This window comes from Kogia breviceps, chromosome 1 (assembly GCF_026419965.1).
Source record: "Kogia breviceps isolate mKogBre1 chromosome 1, mKogBre1 haplotype 1, whole genome shotgun sequence".
In the NCBI taxonomy this organism is placed as follows: Eukaryota; Metazoa; Chordata; class Mammalia; order Artiodactyla; family Physeteridae; genus Kogia; species Kogia breviceps.
The window spans coordinates 117,387,462-117,397,906 of NC_081310.1; the positions used below are offsets into that span (position 1 = coordinate 117,387,462).

The 10,445-nt window shown below is 38.4% G+C and overlaps 1 non-coding gene across 1 annotated transcript; it reads left to right on the forward strand.

Moving 5' to 3' along the window:
* Positions 1-5,765: 5,765 nt before the first annotated feature.
* Positions 5,766-5,838, forward strand: TRNAE-UUC (transfer RNA glutamic acid (anticodon UUC)). Its single transcript has one exon. It is a non-coding gene; the product is annotated as a tRNA-Glu (tRNA).
* The last annotated feature ends 4,607 nt before the right edge of the window (positions 5,839-10,445 follow it).

Here is a 10,445-nt window from a genome sequence, read left to right on the forward strand (position 1 = left end):
AACAGACTGAAACGGCCAGGATCGGGGCCCCAGAAGAAGGAGGGGCAGCATCCCACCTCAATGAGCATTGGCTACAAAGCACAGACATCAGTGGCTTCAGGTGATGTGGGGCCTGTCATCAGTGTGTACTTACAGGTTGGCAGGAGATTGCACCAAAGTGAATCAGAGTCAGGAAAGTGCATGTAGGTGTAGCTAAGTGCCATAGTCAAGACTGGTTCCACAGATTTCTCACTGCTAGAGAAGTGAGCTGTAATATGGAAAGGGGGAATGCTAAAATGAACCCTGCAATGCTGGACTGGAACTGGAAATATCAATATGAATACAATGATTTATAAGTGTGTGTGTGTGTGTGTGTGAGAGAGAGAGAGAGAGAGAGAGAGAGCAAGCAAGCGAGCCTGAGCCTGTTCTCTGAGAAAGCCTACAAACAATGACACACCAGTACAAATTAGCACACCTAGAACCTGAATTTTTCTAAATACTATTCTCCACTAAAGAAACTAGGGCTTCTCAGGTAAGTGGCTTATTTCAGGACTCATGCTAGGAAAATACAAGAAAAGCCTGGAATATCTTGTGTCATAAAGTCAGGAAGCGTAAAGAATTTTGGAGACATGTCAAAAGGACAGTTTGAAGGGACTCCCAGTATCCAAATCAGGGACAATTTTAGCATCAAAATAGTGTCAATAACAGATTATAACCCTCTGAATAAAATAAGAATCTATGAGTCGTAATGGTATAAATAAATTGCCAAACAAATCATGTAGAAGAGAACATTTTTCCTTACTATAGAATGCCAACTAAAAAATATACAAGGAATGATAAAATTATAAAAAAATCACCATTTGGCAGTCATCATAGTAATAATTGACTCAGGCAAGAATCATCAGTGGATGCTAAAACTAGTGGGTAAATTTTGATGAGAAACAAGATATTTAAGTAACCTCAAAGTATCTCCCTACAAGATACTTAACTATAAAGGGAAAAATAGTATTTTAAAATAGAGAAATCTAGCAGTTTCTACCTTAACACATCATTAAAGGTAACTTCAATAGAATTGGAACAATTCAACTCCTAATATTATGTACTGTGATTGCATCACTTCTGTGGTATTCCTGCTTAGAATGCATAACATGAAGCTAATCATGAGGAAACATCAGACAACGAAATTGAGGAACACTCTACAAAACAACTGGCATGTAACTCTTCAAGTATGTCAAGGTCATGAAAAACAGTGTGGAAAATTTCTTCCAGATTGAAGGAGATTAAAGATACTTACAACTGAATGCAATGTATGATCTGGATTTTTCTTTTACTGTAATGGGTATTATTGGAACAATTGAACAAAATTTGAATGAGGTCTGTAGATTACATCATATTACTGAATCAGTATTGACTTCTTAATTTTCATAGTTGCACTGTAGTTATAAAAGAGATTGTCCTTGTTTTTAGGAAATACACACTGCATTACTTAGGAGAAAATGGTATCATGTCTACAACTTATTCGCAAACAGAAAAATGTTCAGAAAAAAAAAGATAAATAAGTAAATACATACACACATACAGAGGGAGTGTGCAAGCCCTGGCTAGGTATTAACCTAGGTTACTAGGAGAAAGATTTGAAATTAACAGGCAATTTACACAGGACTACTTTCAGAAATTCTGAGAACATGCCCCTAAGCCATTTCATTGGGTGCCCAGTGCCAATTTATGTTGTAAGATAAGGGAGAGCCCACACAGCAGAGTCTTGAATACCAGTGAGTCATTCTCTCTGTTTGAGACACCTATGTAACATTCTTCTAACAGAAAGTCAGTTTGACTCATCTCAACTTCTATTCCACAAATGCCCCTACCAAAAATTGTTTCTTTAACTTTCATCTTCACGTTGAGTCATTAGAGTCAAAAATTCCACACAACTCTCCTGCTTGAACAATAGAATAATCTTTTTTTTTTTTTTGGCCATGCTGTACGGCATGCAGGATCTTATTTCCCCAACCAGGAATCGAACCCATGCCCCCCTGCAGTGGGAGCGTGGAGTCTTAACCACTAAACCACCAGGGAAGTCCCAGAATAATCAATTTTCTGATGAACAGATTTAATTCATATAAATTAAAAATACTTATCTAGGGACTTCCCTGGTGGTCCAGTGGGTAGGACTCCACACCCCCAATGCAGGGTGCCTGGGGTTTGATCCCTGGTCAGGGAAATAGATCCCCCATGCATGCTGCAACTAAGACCCAGCACAGCCAAAATAAATAAATAATAAGTAAATAAATATTTTTAAATTACTTTTTTTTTTTTTTTTTTTTTTTTTTGCGGTATGCGGGCCTCTCCCGTTGCGGAGCACAGGCTCCGGATGCGCAGGCCTAGCGGCCATGGCTCACGGGCTTAGTTGCTCCGCGGCATGTGGGATCTTCCCGGACCAGGGCACGAACCCGTGTCTCCTGCATCGGCAGGCGGATTCTCAACCACTGCGCCACCAGGGAAGCCCCGTAAATAAATATTTTTTTAAAATAAAAATACTTATCTAATATATGGATAAAATATTTTGGACTCAAAAGTGAAAGCGGATTAAAAACCAGGACAGGTCACAGATTGAACCACCACCATCCTCTCTTTGCTGTATTATTTGTTTGCTCTCTTTGCTGTATTATTTCTATATCACTTGTGGGCAGGAAGCAGCCATATTGAAATACAAATTTTACTTGTTTCTTTAAAAAAAGAAAAACAAATAGATGGTTTATTCTAAGAATGTACAGGAACTTATATTCTAAACGTCCATAAATACATATTCTAGGGACTCTTATCACCTTAGAACCCTACTACAGTTTCTCTTTAATCTTTTTAAACATCCTGTTACATAAATTGCAGCTGTATCTATAGCAGGAAGAATAATAAGATAATAATTGGTCAGACATCAAAAGCACTTGGGTGGGTCATATAGAGACATTTAGTCTTCTCTCCTACCAGCACCACGTTCTTAGATTTTTTTTTTCCAACTACATTAATGTATTTTTTGTTTGTTTCTTCTTTTTCCTTTCCCTTAAGTAATTACTATGAATTTTTGCCAGGTCAGAATTTTTTCCCAGGAAGAGACCCCAAGTATTAAGAAAGCAGACAAATGGTACCTGAAGATAAGATGTAAACTCTTTCCAGGCCCGCCCCTCCCTTAGAATTCTTTTTGCATATTGAATGAGATTAATTGGTGGAGTTGTACATCCTCAGTTTTGTATGAGGGACAGGTCCTACCTGACCTGTGCTAGGAATTTCCGATTAACTTTCACGGGATAAATTTGGAACTGTTCTTACCACCCAGTATTACAGTAAGAACCACACAAATTATCTTATGTGGGCTTTGAATCATATGTATACATCCAGCAAGATTTCTTGGTCATAAAATGTTAGAGTTAGGAAGAGTTTTAGAAGCTGTTTAGCTTGATCTCTCTTCCAACGTAGACATTTCATCCATCACTTTTCTGACAAATGATCACCAGTTAAGATTCCAATTTTTGTTGTAACAAGGAGCTGCCTATGGTGTTAGGCAGCCCATTCCGTTGCTGGACAGCTCTCATTGTAACCCTTGCCTCTTGCTGTGGTTATTTGGAGCCTCACAGAATACGTCTACCCCTCTTCCATACAACAGTCCTTTACACATTTGGTGGCTGCTAATTTGTCCGAAGCTATTATCAGGTCTCAGGATGATTTTTCAGATAATGTTGAGTAAATGCATAAACAACCAAAAGTTAGCAATAGTAAATTATGAGTATATTTTTATTTTCTTACTTATGTATAAATTCTAATTTTCAAAGTAAATAGTTACGTTAGTAATGACATTAATGATTTTTATTGAGTTTTATCTAGATGCCAGGTCCTGGCATGCATATATAATTGTCCTAAATAACCCTGAGAGACGGGAACTATAATTATCCCCGTTGTACAGATGAAGAAACTAGGGCATAGAGGAATTAAATAATTTGCCCAAGGTCACATAGCTAAGCAAGTGGCTGAAAAGAAACTGGAACCTAGGTTTGCCTGATTCTTAACCAATCATCTTATAACAAGAAAAACTGTTTCTTGGGGCTTCCCTGGTAGTTCAGTGGTTAAGAATCTGCCTGCCAATGCAGAGGACATGGGTTCAAGCCCTGGTCCGGGAAGATCCCACATGCTGCGGAGCAACTAAGCCCATGTGCCACACTACTGAGCCCATGTGCTGCAACTACTGAAGCCTGCGCGGCTAGAGCCCGTGCTCCACAACAAGAGAAGCCACTGCACTCAGAAGCCTGTGCACTACAATGAAGAGTAGCACCTGCTTGGTGCAACTAGAGAAAGCTTGCACACAGCAACACAGCCAAAACTAAATAAATTAAATAAGTAAATTTTTAAAAAACCACAACTATTTCTTTTGTGGGGGAGGGGAATCTTTGTTTTATTTTTATTGTTGTGTCCAGAAACGGATATGCTGGACAGCATAAAGTACACTGTGATTATTATGTCCTTTGATTTGGGCACAATGCAATCTGTTAATGTCCCTATGACTGCATTTGATTTTTCACCTGTGATATGAGACTACTGGCTCATATAGCGCTTTGCAAAAAATCCTTTGGTTCTTATTTTATTTTTCTTTTTTCCCTTGACTCCATCTTGCTCCCTCCTCTATCACCCTATCAGTTCCTGCCCCTCCAGTAACCATTTTATCAACCTAGTTGTTAATATTTTTCTCCATTCTCATATGGTCATATACAGACAAATACAAATGTACACATATTCAATATAGATTTTTTTTGTCATGTAAAAGAAGTGACTACTTTTTTCCTCCTACTTTTACTTAAAACAATTTCTCATCTAAAACTCCTCTAAATCAACTGGCAGCGTACAAACTTATTCCTTTTAATGGATGTTTCAAAATGTGGGTATACTATATTTTTTGCAACCATTCCCCTATTGATGGCATGCATAGTATTTATAATGTGTGTGTGTGTGTGTTGCCACTTAAAACACTGCTCCGGGCTTCCCTGGTGGCACAGTGGTTGAGAGTCCGCCTGCCGATGCAGGGGTCACGGGTTCGTGCCCCGGTCCGGGAGGATCCCGTGTGCCGCAGAGCGGCTGGGCCCGTGAGCCATGGCCGCTGAGCCTGCGCGTCCGGAGGCTGCGCTCCGCAATGGGAGAGGCCGCAACAGTGAGAGGCCCGCGTACCACAAAAAAAAAAAAAAAAAACACTGCTCCAATAAATATCCTTGTGCATATGTATAGGATACATATGTATTTTTTTATACGTATGTATTGTTTTATTTCAATAGTTTTATTGAAACTAGTGGTTTAATTTGAGTAGGATAGATCCCCAGAACTGAGATTGCTTGATCACATTTTAAAAATAATAGCTGTTGCCAGCAGTTGCTTTTGAAAAAGGCTGTAATACTTTTTCCTTCAATAGCAGCTACATGAAAATACCCTTCACCCCACATCCCTGCAGCAATAAGTATTACAGCCTATTCAGCAGCCGTTCTAATAAAACCTCTGTGAAACAAGAGGTCAAAGGAAACTACTTAAACATAGTAAAGATAATTTACTGAAAATCAATAGCAATTATAATTCTAAGTGGCAAAATATTAAAATTCTTTCATTCAAAATCAGGAACTACACATTGAGCTTTTAATTAAATACATCTCTCAGGTCTCTTTTATGCTTAACTTTAAAATTGATGTATATTACACATATAAAAATGTACAACTCATAAGTGCACAGATCAATGAATTATTGCAAAATAGGGGAATTCCCTGGTGGTCCAGTGGTTAGGACTCTGCACTTTCACGGCAGTGGCCCCAGGTTCAATCCCTGGCTGGGGAACTAAAATCCTGCAAGCTTCACGGCATGGCCAAAAAAAAAAAAAAAATTATTGCAAAATAAACACATTCATATAACCACCACCCAGGTCAAGAAATAGACACTAGCAGCACCTGAAAAGCCTTCTTCATGCACCCTCCCAAACATTGCCCCCTTCCTCCTTCCTCAGGAGAACCACAGTCCTAACTTTTAACACCACAGAATAGTTTTTCCTGGTTTTGAAATATATAGAAGTAAAATAATGCAGTGTATACCCTTCTTTACGTGTCTGGTTTATTTCCCTCAATATTATCTTTGTGAACTTTTCCATATTGCAGATAGTAATAGTTCACTCATTTTCATTGTGGTACAGTAGTTCATTGTATGAATAATATACACAATTTTCTGTTCTATTTTTTATGGACTTTCAGGTGCTTTTGAATCTGAATCCTGTCCTCCAATATATCAGCCACCAATACTCCCAGCTTTGTGTCATCAGAAATTTGGATGATTACATCATCCCTGTCTACACATATCGTTGACTTTTAACTGTTTGACAATACCAGACAGATTTGTATCAGCCAACTAGAGATCTCCCTTCAGGTTAACCTTAATACACTAATAAATATTATTTGGGCAAAGTTGTTCAATGAGCTAAAACTATAGCTATGTGTAGTATCATTGAGCATACATTTCTATACCTCATCTGATTCAAATAAACAAATATTTCTTGAAAGTCTACTATGCTCTGGGTACTGACTGGGGTTAGAGCAGTGAACAAAACAGATCAGATCCATAGCCTCGCTGAATTTATGTTCTAGTTGATGAGACAGATATAAATAAAAAATTTAGATAATTTTATTTAAGTGCATGAGGAAAGCGAAACAGCATAACAGTATAGGAAGTAATGAGGAAGGAGGCAGACAGCGTTAGAAGGCAATAACCACAGGAAGACTGAAGTGTAACATTTCAGGCAAGAGGAACAGCTAATGCAAAGGCCCTGAGGATCAGATAAGCTACAAGAAACAGGAAAGTTAAATAACTGTAAATGGAGAGTAACCTTTAAAAATTGTATAAAAAATTTTTAAAGAAAAGAAGAAAGCTAGTGTATCTAGAGCAAATTTTCAGTAGAAGCAAGTGGAAGAGAGGTAGGCAGGAGCCGGATTATTTAGGTTCTTGAAGTCTTTTTATTCTAAATGATGTGGTGAGACATATAAGGGGATACAAACCCCAGATCGCCCTTTAAGTAAGGACTTGATGCCCAGATGTGAGGAGTGTGGTCTGCAAACAGCCTTGAGCTAAGCTTTTCCAGGACCTGCCTTGCTGTTTGAGATCACACCCTTCATGGAGAAAACCACATCTGTGACTGAGTGAGCAGCACTGGACACTTTTGATGGACAATACTTGTTTTAGATCCCCGATGGGTTGACCAAGGCTTTGTTGGGTCTGCATCACTGATTTCTTTCCTTTCACAGGTGTTAAACCCTAATAAACAGCTTGGATCCCAAACTCCACCTCTGTGGAGAACCCAACCTTTGACAAATGGGAAACTGTAACGGATTTTAAGCAAAGAATCTAAATGATTTGATTTCGTTTTTGGATCACTCCAGCTCCTGTAGAGATAATGGATTGTGGGAGGTAAAAGTGAAAACAGTACAGTGGGGAGAGGTGGTGGTGGCTTGATCTAGGGAGGAAACAGAAGATAGGGAGAAGCGGGTGGATTTTGGATAGAATTTGGTTGTAGAACTGATAACTGTGGTTCATCCCAAGCATTTTGATCAGCTGTCTTGCTGAAAACAAATTTAGCATGTCCTTGGGGCTTCCCTGGCGGCGCAGTTGTTGACAATCCTCCTGACAATGCCGTGGACATGGATTTGAGCCCTGGTCCAGGAGGATCCCACATGCCGCGGAACAACTAAGCCCGTGCACCACAACTACTGAGCCTGCACTCTAGAGCCCGTGAGCCACAACTACTGAGCCTGCGTGCTGCAACTACTGAAGCCCGCACTCCTAGAGCCCGTACTCTGCAAGAAGAGGAGCCACCGCAATGAGAAGCCTGCGCACTGCAGCAAAGAGTGGCCCGCGCTCACCGCAACTAGAGAAAGCCACGTGCAGCAAAGAAGACCCAACTCAGCCAAAAATAAATAAATAAAATAAATAAATTTATTTAAAAAAAAATTTAGTGTGCCCTTGGATTTCTTTAATCTGCCTGTCTAGTAATCACGTCATAAAAGGAAACAGCATTACTTAGGTGCCTGTGTGTTATGGCCCCTGGTTACCTGGGTAGTCTCATTCTTGCACTCTGCCTCCTGTTTACCGTTCCAGCCTCCTCAGCTTTTTCTCTGTTCCTCTAGCCTGCCAAGTTTATTGCTGACTCATGCCTTTTTCACACGTGGTTTTCAGATTGTCTCTGTAGCAATAGTTCCTACATTCTATTCATCTCCAGGGCTCAGATTACATGCTGCTTGTTCACAGAGGATTTCTCTAGCACTGCCCCCTTCTGCAATGAGGCTAGTTCCTCTACTTAATGTTCTCACATGAATCCCAGTGTTTTCTTTCATAACACTTACCACAAGTTGCAATTAAGCTGTAATTTTTGTTATTATTTGTTTTCCTCACTAGAGTTCCACAAGGGGCAGAAATGTGCCTGTTTTGTTTTCTGCTTCATTCCTAGTGCCTTGCGCAGTGAGTGCGATCCAGTAGGTACACAATAAATATTTGTTGAACGAACGAACTTGCCCTTAGTGGACCCAAGTTGATACTTAGCATCAATTCCTTTAAGTGCTCATAAAACATTTTTTAATAATCCACCCAAAATCTTCCAGGGATCATTGAAGATTTTAAGACCATAACTTTTAAGGTCTCATTTTTTTCCACATGAAATACATTTTTGGAGAGTAAAATTTATGTATTATATAGATGTAATTTAAAAGTAGTACCGAATATTTATAATGAATAAAACAAAACAAAACAAAACCTGCTCTACTCCCCAGTCTTACTCTCTAGATAGGCAGCTATTCTAAACTATAATCAGGTTTGGTCAATCCTCTATCTTCAAAAGAAGCCCTTTTTCACACTTGAAAATCAGTACATGTCACCTTCTGACGTGTTTCCTGCTTTCAATAATTTTTATAATATTTCTATTTGTGGTTTGCAATCATATTAGCTATTTCTTTCACTACCTTTCAGTATTGGGGTTAGAAATCTTGATTTGTTCAAAGCAGTGGTATATCTCGTATAAGCTCTCCTCACTGGTATTTCAAATTTCTTACCTATGTTTGTTCTTCCTGTTCCAGCATGAAAATTATCCTCCTTTTTTTTTTTTTACTGAGGTAGAGCTCACCTGTTGAATTTCACCTGTTGAAAAAAGTATCTTTCTTGTTGAGGAAGGTGGAAAGAAAAGTAGACCTTACATGGCTCACCAGCAGACATACTACTGCTTTCTAGAAGCAATGGTCTCTTGCCCAGGATGGCCTGGGTTCCAAAGCCAAGGTAAGGAGGGAGGACAAGAGTGAGAGTAGATAGGTAGAGGCAGGAAAGTGAAAGCATAGACTGTCTATTCAGAAAGTAGTGAATTCCTTTCAACAATTTTCTCTCATAACAAATTTGTCATTCCTTATTTCACATCAAATGGTCCTCTATCACATATCACAGGCAAATTTAGATATAAATTTATATTATATATATATATTTTAAACTTTACTGGTGAGGAAATCCTAACAGAAATTGGATGATTTTTTAAAAATTAATTAATAAATTTATTTTTGGCTGCGTTGGGTCTTCATTACTGCGTACAGGCTTTCTCTAGTTGCGGCTACTCTTCGTTGCAGTGTGCGGGTTTCTCATTGCGGTGGCTTCTCTAGTCACGCAGGCTTCTGTAATTGTGGCATGCAGGCTCCGTAGTTGTGGCTCATGGGCTTAGTTGCTCCGTGGCATGTGGGATTTTCCTGGACCAGAACCGAACCTGTGTCCCCTGCATTGGCAGGTAGATTCTTAACCACTGCGTCACCAGGGAAGTCCTATATATATATTTTTATATATAGTTTGGAATTGATGCTATGCAAGTCATCTTAAGAGCCTCTTGTGCTCTAGGCATTGTTACCTTTGGAGAGCCTTTCTAGTATCATATAAACAAGTTAAAATATCACATCCCAAATCAAATATTAAATCTTGCTATAAAATTTTGACACAATGTTATATAATTTTTCTTTTGAAATTATTATTTAAACTAGAAGTAATGTTTAATTTGCTTATCATTTCTCAAAAATTATTACGCAATCTTATGAATTTATGTAGAATGAAACAAAATCTAGCCTTCAAATGCTTTTCAAATGTAATAAATTTATTTTGAATATTAATTTTATAATTGATATACTTCACATGATACATGTGTGGACATTTGTTTTACTTGTTCAAAAAATTGTGCACAAATATAACTTTTGTTTTAAATGTTAGTATTTTTAAATACGTTAAATACTCTATAAATACTTTTTAAAAAGATTTATTTTTATGTATTTATTTATTTTGGCTGTGCCAGGTCTTAGTTGCCCCATGTGGAATCTTTGTTGCAGCATGCGGGATCTTTAGTTGTGGCACGCAGACTTCTTAGTTGCGGTATAAATACACTTTAA